The 17,288-nt window shown below is 40.9% G+C and overlaps 1 protein-coding gene across 2 annotated transcripts in view; it reads left to right on the top strand.

Annotated features, from left to right (window-relative positions):
• Nucleotides 1-17,288, top strand: part of TFCP2 (transcription factor CP2) — a 58,230-nt gene that overhangs the window by 17,954 nt on the left and 22,988 nt on the right. The window lies entirely within an intron of this gene.

Below are 17,288 nucleotides of genomic sequence, written 5' to 3'. Positions count from 1 at the left end.
TAGTTTGTGTAGATTTATTGGGTGTGTGAACTGAACTCACTCACTCATTATTTTGTTTTAAAAGCAGCTACTGTAGCGGTTTCTGGGGCAACTATTTCTCTTTATCAAAACTGAGTTTTGTTCTTTTTTGCTATTATTCCTTTTCACTACTGCTTGCCTTCTCTTTTTCCCTCTTCAGCTATTACCTATCCATCTTCTAGATCCCTATCTTTTTTGTCTTAGAGTTGGTCAGTTGTTACTGACCGTTCCTTTATTTTCCCTTTTATTCTGGGTCTTCTGTAATGGACAGTGTATTTAGGTGAGATTCCTCCCTTTGCCACAAAATTTATCACTACTTTGAAAAAAAGGGCATGATGTAAAAATAGAAAGAACTGTGTCTGGCACCTGGGTGGCTCAGTGGGTTAAACATCTACCTTTGGCTCAGGTCATGATCCCAGGGTCCTGGGATCGAGCCCTGCATTGGGCTCCTTGCTCAGCAGGGGTCTGCTTCTCCATCTTCCTCTCTCAAATAAATAAAGTCTTTAAAAAAAATGAGTAAGAATGTTTAACTCCAGATTCAGGTCACCGTGGCCTCTGGAAGTTGGAAGGGGATATAATGGAAGAAGAATACAGAGGGCTTCAACTGTTAGTGCTCTATTTCTTAAACTGAGTGGAGTGTACATAGATATTGGTTATACTTTTTTTACCTTTCTGTATGTCTGAAATACTGCATTATAAATTTAAGTGAAAAGGTGTCCAGCGCATAATAATTGCTGGCTAGCTTCCCTCATCTTTTTTTTTTTTTTTAAGATTTTATTTATTTGATAGAGATCACAAGTAGGCAGAGAGGCAGGCAGAGAGAGAGGAGGAAGCAGGCTCCCTGCTGAGCAGAGAACCCGATGCGGCTCAATCCCAGGACCCTGGGATCATGACCTGAGCCAAAGGCAGAGGCTTAACCCACTGAGCCACCCAGGCGCCCCACTTCCCTCATTTTTTTTAAGTGGTCCTATCATTCATTGCCTTTTTTACCAAAGGTCTGTAAATCTTTCTTTGCTTCCTTATAGTTTCTTGCTCTCATAATTCTTAGGAAAGATGACCTCCAGTCAGTATTGCCATTCCTTCCTTCTCCTACTTTGTTACCTTCTTTTTTTTTCCACCTCCTCCTACCCTGCCCTCCTTTTTTGTCCCCCTTTTTGGCAGTAATTCCCACTTGTACCTGAGGGTTGGTTCTCCTGATGCATCATCGAGTAGAATCTGGGAGAAAAATAGATTGGGGACTTTGGATACACAGATTGATGTTCTGATTTTCCTTTCATTGCTAGCCCGTGCTTTGTATGCTCATCAAGTCTTGGTTGATTGAGTCACTCAGCAGATTTTTCTTCATTCCACGAATATCTGAGTGCCTTTCGAATGCTAGGTTTTGTACAGCTTGATTGTGTAGCTTTGAGTCTTTATGATATGCTCCTCTATGTAGTGCTGTGTCTACTGCTATAGGATTAAAAGACAGATCAAGCAGGTTTTTGTCTCTCCTTGCTCACAGTTTGCTGGAGAAGATAAGGCATGTATATAAATAGGTATGATACAGGCTAGAAAGTGATATGCCCAAACACTTAGAAAGTATTGTAGGAGTTCAGAGCATAAAAAATATTACTTTATTTGTTTATTTATTTTTAAAAAGATTTTATTTATTTATTTGACAGGCAGAGATCACAAGTAGGCAGAGAGGCAGGCAGAGAGAGAGGAGAAAGCAGGCTTTCCACGGAGCAGAGAGCCCGATGCGGGGTTCGATCCCAGGACCCTGGGATCATGACCTGAGCCGAAAGCAGAGGCCCTAACCCACTGAGCCACCCAGGCGCCCTAAAAAATACTACTTTAAACTCCTGAAGGGGCATCTGAAAGAAGAGTATGGTTTGGTCATGGCAAAGATGGAGAAAGAAGATATTCAAGGCAGAGGGATTGTAGGATTAATGTAATTGCTGGATTATGAAGTTTGTATTTTTTTATACAAAATAATACTGAATTGTTTTCCCTGATATACTTAGGAGTTTAAGTGTTTATGTCATTATACATCCTAACTAGTACTTTTTTAGTCAGTGTTTTAATTTTTGTCAGTTAGTGGATGTGAATTTCATTGTGGTTTTATTTGTATTTTCCTGATTTTTTTTTAGTCTGAGCACCTTTTCCGTATGTTTACTAGCCATTCATGTATTGTCCTGGGAAGTAAGTATTCAGGTTTTATTGGTGGGAGGTGCGGTTGGTCTTTATCATATTCATTTATAGGAATTTTAAATATATTTTGAGTCCTCATCTTTTGTCAGTTATCTGTATAACTGGTATTCTCCCTGTTTATGGATTGTCATTTCACTTTGTGTCTTTGGTTCCAGAGTTCTTAATTTAGTGTATTATAACTTAATCTTTTCCTTTATGGTGTATGGTTTTTATTTCATTTAAGAATTTCTTCCTACTCTAAGGCCATAGAGTTATTCTCCTGTTATTGTCTTCTAAACGTTTTATATTTCTGGGGTGCCTGGGTGGCTCAGTCTGTAAAGTGTCAGACTCTTGGTTTTAGCTCAGGTCATGATCCCAGGGTCTTGAGATCCAGCCCCAGGTTGGGCTCTGTGTTCAGCATGGAGTCTGCTCAAGATTCTCTCTCCCTCTCCCTCCTCCTCTGTGACCCCTCCCACCTCCCCTCAACTTGTGTTCTGTCTTTCTCGAATAAATACATAAATAAAATCTTTTAAAAAATAAATAAAAAGTTTTACATTTTCATTTTTCATCACTTAAGTCTTTAATCCCTTTAAAATTAAGTTTTAAAAATAATGATTTTCGTACTGGGTGTTGGTAAGGATCCAGTTCCGCTTTTCTTCCCGTATAGATGTTGACTTTTTCAACATTATTTTTTTAGTATATGTGCTGCCGAAGTGAGCACTCCAACATTATTTTTTGAAAAGCCCAAGCTTTCTTCACTGATCAGTAATACCACCTCTGTCATAAATCAAATTTCTATATGTAGGGTTGTTTAATGGGCTCTGTATACTTTTATATAGGTTAATTTGAATCAATTCCATGATGTCTTAATTACTAATGCTTTGAAATAATTCTTGATATCTGACAGGGTAAATCTTTAGTCTTGTTCTTCTTCAAAAATATCTTGGCTGGAGGTGCCTGGGTGGCTCAGTCGGTTAAGCATCTGACTCTTGGTTTTGGCTCAAGTCATGATCTCAGGGTCATGAGATCAAGTCGTGCATTGGCCTCCACTCAGCTGAGTCTGCTTGTCTTTCTCCCTCTGCTCTTCCCCCCTTCTTGGGTGGGTGCATTGTCTCTCTAAAATAAATAAATAAAATCTTTAAAAAAAAGAGTATCTTGGCTCTTCTTGGCTTTGTTTATTGGTACACATTTTTTAATTAACTTGTCAAATTGAATCTGTTGATTAGAATTGAATCTGTAGATAAATTTGGGAAAAATTGACATCTCTATGATATTCAGTCTTTCAGTTTTTGAACATGATACAGCACTCTATTTAGGTCTCTTATCTGAATATCTTTTGAATTTGTCCCGTTTGTCTCCCTACTCTCACTGCTGGTTCAGATTCTCATTTCTTACTTGGACTGTTGCATTAACTTTAAACGGATCTCTCTGTCTTTAGTCTCCTTTTTGCAAGAGGCAGCCCTGCGTAGTGAGCTCTGGAACCAGATTTAGGAGCTTGAATTCTGGCTCCATCAGGATTGGGCACGTTACTTAACCTCGCTTGCTTTAATTTAAGAGATAATAATAGTTCTTGCCTCATGGGGTTATTATAAATATTAAATGAGTTAATAGATATAAAATAATTAGGGCAGCATGAAGCAAACAGTAAATGTTCAATAAATGGTAGCTATTATTCTGTTGTGATTTAAAAAAAATTTGTTAGTTTTTTTATTTATTTGAGAGAGGTCAAGCCCCACATTGGGCGTGGAGCCTAGTAAATTAATTAAATAAATAAATAAAAATAAATATTTAAGTAATCTTTGCACCCAACTTGGGGCTCGACCTCACAACCCAGAGATCAGGAGTCACATGCTCTACTGATTGAGCCAGCCAGGTGCCCGTAATTTGAGCATTTTGGTTGATCATATTACCATCCAATACAAGGCTGGGAAACATGGCAGGGAGGTAGGCTGGGTGGGAAAATCAAGACTTCTCCTGGGAATCTGGTCCATTTGCTATCCCTGGGGGGCATTAAGGAGGTAAAGTTATGTAGGTATTTAAATATTTAAATCTAGAGTTCAAAATAGGAGTATGGACCTAGTAGGTGTGTTTGGAAGTCATCAGAATAAGGTGATTTTTTAAAAATATTTTTTAACAAATTCTTTTTTTTTTAAGATTTTATTTATTTATTTGACACACAGAGAGATCACAAGTAGGCAGAGAGGCGGGCAGAGAGAGAGGGGGAAGCAGGCTCCTTGCTGAGCAGAGAGCCCGATGCGGGGCTCGATCCCAGGACCCTGAGATCATGACCTGAGCTGAAGACAGAGGCTTAACCCACTGAGCCACCCAGGTACCCGGTGATTTTTTTTTTTTTTTAAAGATTTTAAGTATTTATTTGACAGATCACAAGTAGGCAGAGAGGCAGGCAGAGAGAGGGGAAGGGAAGCAGGCTCCCTGCTGAGCAGAGAGCCAGATTCGGGGCTGGATCCCAGGACCCTGGGATCATGACCTGACCCAAAGGAAGAGGCTTTAACCCACTGAGCCACACAGGCGCCCCATAAATGTGTGAGAATTAATGAGCTCCGGGGGGAGGGGGGCAGGATCTCACAACCTGAGATCAGGCATGACCTGCACCAAAATCAAGAGTTGGAGGCTTAATGGAGTGAGCCACCCAGGTGCCCTGCTCCCAGGAATATTTTGAACAGGTGCTGCTTTATGCCAGTCATTGAGTAATAATAAAGGACAAAATGTGGATAGAATTTGTTTACTGTTTCCCCACTGCATGAAACAGTGCCAGCCAGGCATAGAGGTGCTCACAGAAGTATTTATTGAATGAATGGATGCATAACCTTGGATTTGTATCTGCTCTTCATGAGCTGTGTAACCTTTGGCGAATTTTTGACATCTCATATTACTTGAGTCTCAGTTTCTTCAACTGGCAAACAGGGAGAGGGAGGCAGTTCCTCCTGCCCCACAGCGTTATTATATGGGTTAAATGTGAATTTATGTGTAAAAAAAAAAAAATCTGTGGCAATATCTGAGGGAGAGTGAAGGAGAACAAGGGAAAGGAGCTACAGTTTGTTGGCTGCAACTTTTAAAAGGGGAACAGAGACGCGGGATGTATAATGAGAGATGAGACATGAAAAGGTAAACTGGGTCCATTTCGGAAAGACCTTGGGAGCCCAGTCAAGGAGCTGGTGTTTTATCACGATTTCTCAGGGAAGTGATGAAGAGTTGTAAACAGAGTACTGACATTTTAGCTTTACATTTTTGAAGGTTATTCTAATGGCAGGTGGAGGATAATGATAAAAAGCTAGTTATCATTCCTGAGAAGGGTTGAAGCCTAGTGAACTGGGTATCTTGTGCTCTACGTATCTTTAGAAATGCAAATTACTCTCGTTTAACTACTATCCGTAAAAGAAAGGGAGCAAATAACAGTTACGCTTTGATTACATCACCAGGCCTAATTTGAGATACCTCCAGGGAGTGCTGGCCATTTTAGAATACTGGGCTTTCATCAAAAGTATGGTCTGAAGAAAGAACAGTTTTCGTACATCTTACCGCTGTGAACATGAAGGGGAGAGCGATAGCTCAAGCCTTTCTACCATTTCCTAGGACTCATGCTCTGGTAGTTTTAGGATTTTCCCAGAAGTCATTAGTAGTTAAAGCCTTGAAAACAAAAAAATCCATGCTTATCTTTCACTGTAGGGTGGAATGGGAGGCGAGGAAGATTAGGGGACTTTGAAGTTAGGCTTGGTAGTGGGAATGGAATGAGCAAGGCAGAAGAACCCCAAAAGATAGGTGGTGAGTGAGGCTTGCCCATGAAGAGGGAGGGAAGCTGAACTGGAGGAGGGAGAAAGAAAACTGGTAGACATTTGGACCCAAAAAGAGGTTTTGAGGCTCAGCACCATAAGGGTCTGGGTCTAAGTGTGGTTTCCCTTGGTCCCTTGTAGCCCTTACTATGATGGTAGATAGCAGATTTTGAATACTGAAACAGGAGTTCCACTTTCTGTATCAAAAGTGTTAGATTTTTGGAATATATAACCCATAAATACTGTTGCAGCTTGCCGTTCATCACCTAATGGGAAGAGTCTGTAATTTCAAATTTAATAAAAGAGCCTGGTACTAATGATGCCACAGGTGATGTTTTCAATTAGCAGTGTCTTAATGAGATTATAGGCTCTTAAGAGCTAATCCTGTAATGTAGGAAAAAAACTGAGAAGGCAGGCCTATATCTGGCAAATCTCCTGAGGTAGGGCTTTGCTGATTCAGATTTCTTTGATAAAACTTGTAATATGTTACGAATTTTATGGAAGTGGATCTGTATCTGACATTGGTCAGATATTTTTCAGCTTCCAAAATAAGTAAGGTTGCAGACAGGTTTGAAGTGAGAAATTTTTAGTGACTTCCTAGGCTAAAGGAAAATAAAAAGCACATTGCTTACAGAAGTATAAATAAGTCATAATTGGCAAATAATTCAGTGGAGTAGAAATGAGGAAGATTCAGAGACTGGGGTGGAGGGAGAGAAATTCGCTTCATTTTGGGGTAAACTTTTAGATATACATCATGAATGACAACTTTCAAACCGCTGGTCTCTCATAACTGTGCTGAAAAAACAGAGTGGTTCATAGCTAGGAGTACTTCTTAAAATGCTTAAAGAACAGTAAGCCCCGTATGGAGATCTAGAAAAAGTTCTAGAAATACTGTTTCTAAAGAAAGACTTGTCAGATGACCAATCTCTCTATCAGGGACAGTATCAGCATAAAATCTGGAAATGGTGTTTTTATCTACTGCTGACTTAGCATTTTAATGTCCTACTCGCTAGACAGTCTGTACTCCAGGTTTGAAGTTGGAAGGGTGTAATGGGGTTACGCTACTCAGGGCAGAGCTGTATAAAACACCTGCTAGAGATATACTAAGCCTTCTTGAGTTATATCATTTTTGCTCTATATTTTAAAAGGATTCACTTATGCTTACTTGAGTATTTGTAATACTGTAAGGACAATGAACTGGAATGTAGGAAAGCAGTAGGTATTTACAGAATAATGCAGTATGATTCATTGCTGTGCAGAGATAGCAACTTAAGACAGTGATGCAGTACTGTATAAGGGGACCTCATCTGCAACTCGATTACTGTTCTATCCCTGACACCTAAAATAGGCCCAGAATACAGTAGGTGCTCAAAGACTATTTGCTGAATAAATTTAAAAAAAGAGAGAGAGATTGAAGAGATTTAGTGATTCAATGTCAAGCTGAGTGTTTTCCCCCTAGTAGTTGGATTTGATGATACATATGCACAGACTTGAACAAACTCCCTTTCCCTTAGAGATACTGTTTCAAGATGGCTCACTGAGGACCTCTGTAAAATCAGATTTTGGTATAGAGAGGTGGTCATCTTAAAATGACAGTGATCACACCCATTACCCTGGCTTATTAAGACATAGCACTTAGTAATTAAGCTCACAGTTCCTCCTGCCCCTTCTGATTTAATTGGCCCAGGATCTGGCCTGGAAAGGTGTTTAAACCACTGCTCACCCCCGCCATTGTTTGTTTTTTTGTTTTTGTTTTTAAGATTTTATTTATTTAATTTTTAAAAATTTATTTAAAAATTGGGGCGCCTGGGTGGCTCAGTGGGTTAAAGCCTCTGCCTTCGGCTCAGGTCGTGATCCCAGGGTCCTGGGATCGAACCCCGCATCGGGCTCTCCGCTCCGTGGAGAGCCTGCTTTCTCCTCTCTTTCTGCCTGCCTCTCTGCCTACTTGTGATGTCTGTCAAATAAATAAATAAAATCTTTTAAAAAAAATTTATTTAAAAATTTATTTAATTTAATTAATTATTTTAAGATTTTATTTATTTATTTGAGAGAGAGAGAGACAGTGAGAGGGAGCATGAGAGAGGAGAAGGTCAGAGGGAGAAAAAGACTCCCCATGAAGCTAAGAGCCCCATTCGGGACTCCATCCTGGGACTCCATCCTAGGACTCCAGGATTGTTAAAATTCACCCAAGGTTAACAGCCACTGATACTTACATACTTCCATACAGACCTGACTCCTTTAATTTAGTAATTCAGTCTACAAGTTATGGCAGAAAATGACCTGACTACTATTTTACTTACAAATATTTTCTGACTTAAAAAGCAGGAATGGGGATTATAGTTTTTAAGACAGCTTTCGGTGCAAACATGCTGGCCTAAGAGCATTTGGCTGTGCTCTCTGTTGCTTTGCGGTGGAGAGTTACGTGTATAGGAGTTTAAAAATGAGAGAGCTAAGGGGAACTAATGAGAATGAGTTGAGGAAGAGTTACTTTTCCGTTGAATACCGTCTGTGTTTACTGTCTGTGTGAGTCTGTAAATGTTTAATTATCTCCTAGAGTAGATAATACCCCTGTTCTTTTTTTTTTTTTAAGATTTTATTTATTTATTTGACAGAGACAGAGATCACAAGTAGGCAGAGAGGCAGGCAGAGGCAGAGGGGGGGTGGTGGGGGGAAGCAGGCTCCCTGCTGAGCAGAGAGCCCGATGTGGTGCTTGATCCCAGGACCCTGGGATCATGACCTGAGGAGAAGGCAGAGGCTTAACCCACTGAGCCACTGAGGCGCCCCAGTATCCCTGTTGTTAAGTAGCTGAATGACAACTTGATCTGAAAGATTTGTCTTTTATTGTGTTAGTTTTTTAGTTTTTTTTTAAAGATTTTTTAATTTAGGGGAACCCTCTCGGGTCCCCTACCTCCTCGGGAGCTTTGTACTATCACTTTACTACCGCTCAATAAACCTTGCTTTGCTGTCCACCAAAAAAAGAAAAAAAAAAGGGAAAGACTTTTTTATTTGAGAGAGAGCACACCAGTAGTGGGGGGCTCGCAGAGGGCGAGGCAGAAGCAGACTCCCCACTGGCAGGTACCCGACTCAGGGCTCAATCCCAGGACCCTCATACCATGACCTGAGCAGATGCTTAACTGACTGAGCCACCCAGGTACCCCATATTCGTTTTTTGAATACTGATAAAGGGACTGCAAAATAATTTAATGTAGTGCAAAGTATTGTTTTTTAAGATTTTACTTATTTATTTGACAGAGAAAGAGAGAGCACAAGCAGGGGGAGTGGGAGAAGCTGCCCGCAGAGCAGGGAGCCCGATGCAGGGCTCAGTCCCAGGAAGCTGGGATCATGACCTAAGCTAAAGGCGGATGCTTAACCAACTGAGCCACCCAGGTGCCCCTTTAGTGCAGAGTTGGGAAAAGATGAGCAGCAGTGTTTTTCAAACTGCTGGTTGTGGTCAACAGTTTAAAAAATGAAGTCAAATAGAAAATACTAACATTGGGATACCTGGGTGGCTCAGTTGGTTAAGCGGCTGCCTTCAGCTCGGGTCATGATCCCGGCATCCTGGGATCGAGTCCTGCATCGGGCTCCTTGCTCTACAGGGAGCCTGCTTCTCCCTCTGCCTCTGCCTGCCACTCTACCTGCCTGTACTCTCTCTATCTCTCTGACAAATAAATAAATAAAATCTTTAAAAAAAAAAAAAGAAAATACTAACATTAATAAGTTATTTTGTGAAACTTGTTTCAGTTCTGTAGACACATGTACTGGGTCGTAATATAAAAATGACTTACTTGGTGGGGCGCCTGGGTGGCTCAGTGAGTTAAAGCCTCTGCCTTCAGCTCAGGTCATGATCCCAGGGTCCTAGGATGTAGCCCCGCATCTGGCTCTCTGCTCAGCAGGGAGCCTCCTTCCCCCCTCTCTCTCTGCCTGCCTCTCTGCCTGCTTGTCATCTCTGCCTGTCAAATAAATACATAAATAATTTAAAAAAAAAAATAGACTTACTTGCGGTGTCAGGGTGACTCAGTTAGGCATCAACTCTTGATTTCGCCTCAGGTCATGGTCTCAGGATTGTGAGACCGAGTTCCACTTCAGGCCTGCTTAAGATTCTCTCTCTACCTTTTCCTCTGTCCCCCACCCCTAAATGACTTATTTAATATAAATGGTTTTCAGACAAATTTGAGGGATACCTGGGTGCCTCAGTTAAGCATCTGCCTTTGGTCCAGGTGGTGATCCTGGGGTTCTGGGATCAAGTCCCACATCAGGCTCCCTGCAGAGCAAGGAGGGAGGGAGCCTGCTTCTCCCTCTGACTACTTCTCCTCCTGCTTGTGTGCATGCATGCCCGTGCTCTCTCTGTCTCTTTCTGACAAATAAATAAATAAAATACTTTAAAAAAGAAAAAAGAAAAGAAATCGAAAGCCATAGGACGAGAGCATGTGGAAAAGATGGAGGAAAAGAGGTGGCTGTCCTATCATTCTCATAATGGGGCAGACTGATTATTATACACATTTATTTTCTCTCTTTTTCTCTTACTGTCTCTCACTTTCTTTTGTTTTTTTTTTTACCCAGTTGCTTATTCCTTGGATCTGACCATATTGTTCAAATTCTTTACTACTGTTTCTTTCCCAGAAGAGTGAAAATAAGTGTGCTTCATTGGCAGTGTAGTTTTTATAGCATTAACTTGTTTTATTTATTTATTTATTATTTAAAGTTTTGAAGTTTGAGTATAATTGACATACAGTGTTACATTAGTTTCGGGTGTATAATGCAATGACTCAACTCTGTATGTTATGCTGTGCCCCCCCAAGTGTAGCTACCATCCGTCACCATACAACACTGTTACAATATTACTGACTGTATTCCCTGTGCTGTGCCTTTATTCCTGTGACTTATTCTTTCCATAACTGGAAGCCTGTATCTCCCACTCCTCTTCACCCATTTTGCCTATCTACCTCCCTCCCCCTCTTCAGCCTCTGGCAGCCATCCATTTGTTCTCTATAGGTCTGATTCTGCTTTTTTGTTGGTTTATTCATTTGTTTTTTAGGTTCTAGATATGAGTGAAATCATTCAAGAAGATTCCCCAAAACACAAAAGTGGAAGCTGACTATCCTTAAAGGTTACTACCGGGATGCCTGGGTGGCTCAGTCTATTAAGCGTCGGACTCTTGATTTCTGCTTGGGTCCCAAGTCAGTCCTAAGTCAGTCCTAAGTCAGTCCTAAGACTGACCCCTAGAGTCTGGCTCCAAGCTCAGTGTGGAGCCTGCTTGGGATTCTTTCCCTCCCTCTCCCTTCTGCTCAAGTGTGGGTGCATGTGCTCTCTTTCTCAAAATAAATACATAAAATCTTAAAAAAGATTCTCTCTCTCCCTCCCCCTCTACCCCGCCCAGCTTAAAAAAAAAAAAAAAAACCCACCCCACCAACAATAACAGCAACAAAAACAAGGCTACATTTGGATCATCTAGATTTCATTTATTTTCATTTCTCCCCCACGCTCTGTTCAGCATTTGCTCTGCTATAGATAGGAACTGTCTAGCAACTATTTAGGTGTAAGTTAAGCATAAATGAAAAAGAACTTAGTAAATTGGTTAGGGAGCAGTGAGTACGGGATGGGGAATTGATGATGTCATAAACTTTGCATTAAAAGTGTTGCAGGGACTCAAAGTTTGTACCACTCATTGCCTATTACTGAAACATGGAAGACCAAAGGAAGGGGGAATAAAAGAAGAAAGAAGGAAAATAATTACATTTTAAAAAATTGATATGTAGTTTTAATACTTAGAATAGTTATCTGGGACTAATAGATAATAAATATTTGAATGAAAAATTGAAGTTTTCTTTTTAAAAAGGGAGTTACCAGTACCTCAGGAAACTTGTATTCTACTTAACAGCTAGTTCCTACATAGTTTAGAAGAATGTATTCTTTTTTTTTTTTTTAAGATTTTTATTTATTTATTTGACAGAGAGAGTGAGAGAGGACAAGCCAGGGAAGCTGCAGAGGGAGAGGGAGAAAGAGAAGCAGACTCCCACGGAGCAGGGAGCCTAATGTGGAGCTCTATCCCAGGACCCTGGGATCATGACTTGAGCCAAAAGCAGACACTTAACCAACTGAGCCACCTGGGTACCCCAGAAGAGTGTACTCTGAGAGCATAGTTCATTAGAATCATCTTTGGCTAAATAAGATGGGGGCTTTTTCTAAGGATTCAAAACCTTTGTATGTTTTGACTTTAAATGAGAATACCATTTGTTTTTTAAAGATTTTGTTTGTCAGAGAGAGAGAGCACAAGCAGGGGGAGTAGCAGGCAGAGGGAGAAGTAGGCTCCTCACTGAGTAAGGAGTCAGGTGCCAGACTTGATCCCAAGACCCTGAGATCATGACCTGAGCCAAAGGCAGGTGCTTAACACTTAGCCACCCAAGCGTCTGGGGAATACCATTGTTAGAGATTGTCTGTTGCTAAAGAAAGTTACAGCGATGAGTCTTTTGGATTTGGTATGCAGAAGAGTTTGCATGCCTAGGTGTTGTCCATGCCATTATGATGATTCATTTAGACCTTGTTTTGTCATGGCAAATACACAAGGGTCAAAATGAAATTCAAACAAAAAACAAAACAAAACAAAACAAAAATGTATAGACAGGTTTACAAGCCAGTTGGTCTAGCCAGCATATAGGCTTGTATAGTTACCATTCAACTGCTGCCTTGTATAGCAGATGCTGTAGAATCTGTGTTGGACTATAATCACAGGGAAATAGTGAGATTTCCTGTCTACTAGAGGCTACTGTATACCAATTAGTACTTTGTAATAACCCGTAGGATCCCTAAGCTTATCCCGGTGCAGCTTCTAAAACCCAAACAGCCTCAAAACAGTTATTCTTTTTAGAGTAATAAAATAATAGAATTGATTTGAAGGACATTTTTTTTAAAAGGTCAAGTTGTCCAACCCTGAACTGATGATTAAGTCTCTTTATGGAGCAGACCTAACAAGACTTTGCTTTAGACAAACATCCTCATTTCCTTTACTTACTCTTAAAATGGCATGACTCTATGTCCCCTCGTTCTTTTCTTAGATTTTTTTTTTTTAAGATTTTTATTTATTTGACACACACAGAGAGAAATCACAAGTAGGCAGAGAGGCAGGCGGAGAGAGAGGAGGAAGCCGACTCCCTGCTGAGCAGAGAGCCCAATGCAGGACTCTATCCCAGGACCCTGAGATCATGACCTGAGCTGAAGGCAGAGGCTTAACCCACTGAGCCACTTTTAAAGTCCTCTCTCTCTCTCTCTCTCTCTTTTTTTTTTAGGATTTTATTTTTATTAATAAGAGAGAGAGAAATCGGGGGAAGAGTAGAAGAAGAGGTACAGGCAGGTTCCATGCTAAGTGCAGAGAGCTCGGGGCTAGATCATGACCTGAGACAAAACCAGCAGTCAGACACTTAACTGACTGAGCCAACCAGGTATGCCTTAAAGTCCTCTTTTTTTAAAGTTTCACACTCAGAACTAAGCACAGTACTCAAGTGTAATCGGATTTGCATAGAGATGAATGTCATTTCCTTTATCAGACTTTGTTTTTAATGAAACCTGCTATCAGCAGTTTTGGCAGCCATGTTATGCCATTTGTCTCATTGAAATAGATTTTGTAAAAGCCCTAGTCTATCTCACATATATTGGCCCATTTTGCTGTTTTTAGTTCTAAGTGCATGACATTATATTCATCCTTACTAAATCTTACCTCCTTAGATTTAGCCTCCTGTTCCAGCCAACTAGAATTACTTTTTTTTTTAAGCTTTTATTTATTTATTTGACAGAGAAAGAGCGAGATCACAAGTAGGCAGAGAGGCAGAGAGGGAGGGAAGCAGGGTCCCCGCTGAGCAGAGAGCCCGACGCAGGACTTGATCCCAGGACCCTGAGATCATGACCTGAGCTGAAGGCAGAGGCTTAACCCACTGAGCCACCCAGGTGCCCCGAGAATTACTTTTTTTTTTTTAAAGACTTTTTATTTATTTGAGATAGAGCGAGAGAGAGAGCGCACAAGTAGGGGCAGGGACACAGAGGGAGAGGGAGAAACAGATTCCCCGCAGAGTAGGGAGTCCTGTACGGCGTCGATCCCAGGACCTCGGGAGGGAGCATGACCCGAGCCAAAGGCAGAGGTTTAACCTATTGAGCCACCCAGGTGCCCCTAGACCTGCTTTAAAAGTTGATTCTGTCATACAGGATATTTGCTTTCGCATCCTATCATTTACATATTTGATCATCATCCTCTTCAGTGTCCTCATCCAAGTCATAAGATTTTATTTATTTGAGAGAGAGAGGGAGAGAGAGCACAAGCAGGGGGAGTGGGAGAGGGAGAAGGAGAAACAGACTCCCCACTGAGCAGGGAGCCTGATGGGATCAGGACCTGAGCTGAAGGCAGACACTAAACTGACTGAGCCACCCAGAAACCCCCAAGTCATTTTAAAAAATGTTGGAGAGGACAGTTTCTCTGGGGTCCTGTGACGTACCACTAAACCTTCTGGACTTACCTGTACTCTTTAGTTATGGTTACATAGTGATCTATGAAGCCAATTAACTATTACAAAATTCGTATTTTTCACCTTGGAAATCCAGAAGTATTTATGTTTACAGGTCATACTATATTTAAAAAAAGAAAATGAGTTAGTTTGGTTATAGCTCCTAGTGCTCCCTGTGTCCTGCCCAAATACTCATTATTAATATGTTAGTGTTTTAATCAGTAGTACACTATTTACATCAAAGAGTAGACCTGTGCCTTCTTGATACTTTTTGTAAATCTCAGCATATTCTGGGTTTCAGCTCAAGCTTCTTATAGGTCAGTGCCATTTTTTTTAAATAGTTTCTTTCCTTTTATATGTATTTTTTGGGGGTGCGTCCTTCTAATTCTGAGCTGACAGTGAGCTTTCCATTTAGTTTCTTTAGGTACCTCCCCACTTTTTTCCCTCTATCTCAGATAATGTGAGATTGGCAACATTTCAGGCTTGGGTCATGCTGTCATTGTTTTTTGAAGCCTGTTCTCTTAGACACTAGGAACCACACCTGGCTGTGTTCTTTGTTCTTTTTACCTATCTGGCTTAGCTGCTTCCTTTTCAGGTTCCCACCATTTCCTCTTTTCTGAGCAGTTTCTTCTTGGTCAAATTCAGTTCAAAATTAAAATTCTACTCATTTCTTCTGCCTTCTGGGTGATAGAATAATTAACAAGGCAATTTAAAAAAGATTTATTATAAATAAATTAAAAAGATAAAAAAAGATTTATAGATTTCTTGATTTATTTTAGGGAGAGCATCCCACTGCAGTGGAAGAGGCAGAGGAAGAGAGGGAGGGAGAGAAGCAGATTCCCTGCTGAGCCTGGAGCCCAATGTGGGGCTTGATCTTACAACCCTGAGATCATGACCGGAGCCAAAATCAAGAATCACCCACTTGGGGCGCCTGTGTGGCTCAGTGGGTTAAGCCTCTGCCTTCAGCTCAGGTCATGATCTCAGGGTCCTAGGATCGAGCCCCGCATCAGGCTTTCTGCTCAGTGGGGAGCCTGCTTCCCTTCCTCTCTCTCTGCCTGCCTCTCTGCCTACTTGTGATCTCTCTCTCTGTCAAATAAATAAATAAAATCTTTAAAAAAAAAAAAAAGAATCAGCCACTTAACTGACTGAGGCACCCAGGCGCTCCAAGGCAGATTTTTTTAGGGAGGAGAGATGGCAGAAGGAGGGAGAGAGAGAGAGAATCCCAGGCAGGCTCCATACCCATGGATGCAAAGCCCATTGTAGTGCTCAGTCTCATGAAACCAAGAGTCATACACTTAAGCAACTGAGCCACCCAGGGACCCCAGCAAGGCAATTTTTAAAATATATGCTGCTTTTTAGTTGAATGAGATTTTTCAGCAGATGTTCAGATAGTAGGAATCTTTTATTACTTTTTGTGACAGAGGGCTCCTACCAGAAAGTCCTCTTATTTTACCATTTCTCAGTCATAAGGACATCTCACTGGCTTTGTGTTAAGACTTGCGGGACCATCTCTTCTTCCCAGGTCCCTGATCTGCCCTGCCAGCCTTCCCACAAATCCCTGAAATCAGTCTGCTTTCCTCTCTCCTTTCAAGGTGTTCTGACTAGTTTTTTACTGGACTTTTTTTTTTTTTTTTCTCTTGAAGCTGGCCTATGAGTAGTCTGTAGTTCTTGCCCTTTCCCAGTAGGACTGTCATAGGGGTATTTTGTGTTTTGCTTCAGATGTTTTCATTATGATGGAGTCTAAATGAGGGCGTAAATAGGGAAGTTAGAAGTTTGGGACCTCATATTATGCCAAGTTAGTTTCTAATTTTCTTTGATGCTTTGGACAACCTGTCTACTTGCTTCTCTTGCTCAAGGAAGAGCTCATCAAACCTTTCCCTCTCCCCTCTTAGGCTCTCTAGAAGAGGAGATTCAGCAGATGGTAGGCCTGAGGGAGAAGATTAAATAAAGCATAGTCGTGAATTCGTACAGACCATGTAGAGGCTGTCTTATCTCAAAAGAGTAGTTTATGCCTCAGGAGACCATGAAGCAACTCTTTATGGAATCCCAGTTACATACAGGAAGTATCACTCCAGTTCTTGCTTCTGTTCCTCTGTTACTTCCACTTAGATGCTTTCTGCTGTTTCCACTCTTGGTGTGAATTTCCACCTAGCAATGCACATTTTTAACATATACACAACTTATCTTTTTATCAGGTGAGATTTCCGTATCCAAATGTTTGATCAGATGTCAGACTGCAGAAATGTGCTGAGTATTCTGGAGAATGCAAACAAAAATATAAATCACATCAACCAATATTTACTAAGCACAGAAAAGAGAATTTACTCCTTCCGATAGCTTACGTTTCATTGGAATGAATTAAATACATGAAATGAAGCAGGGGCGACTGGCTGGCTCAGTCATTGTAGCATGCAACTCTTCATCTTGAGGTCACGAGTTCAAGCCCCACTGGGTGCAGAGATTACTTTAAAAAAGTACATGAAGCAACTGGAGAATGTAGTAACATGCTAAATTATACATTGGTACCAACTACTTGGGCTCCACAACTCAGAGTGGGTTTTCCTAACCAATGCTCAGTTTACTTCTAAGAAGGAGCAGATGTCTATATTTCTAAAATTGTTGCTTACTTAATCTGTTACTGTTTTTGCTATAGACAGGGTCCTAGAACAGTGCTCACCAGTGACCATCAGCCTCCATCTCTAGGAATGTGGAACTGAATGGTACTCTTGCTCCCACAGCAGAGTAGAAGAAATGTGTAGCAAGAACATGAGTAATTAAAATATATTTGAGGCTTTTGGATCTTAAAATCTCTGATGAGAAA

The sequence above is a fragment of the Martes martes genome (assembly GCF_963455335.1).
Source record: "Martes martes genome assembly, chromosome: 8".
In the NCBI taxonomy this organism is placed as follows: Eukaryota; Metazoa; Chordata; class Mammalia; order Carnivora; family Mustelidae; genus Martes; species Martes martes.
This window is presented reverse-complemented; position numbering and strand designations above follow the sequence as displayed.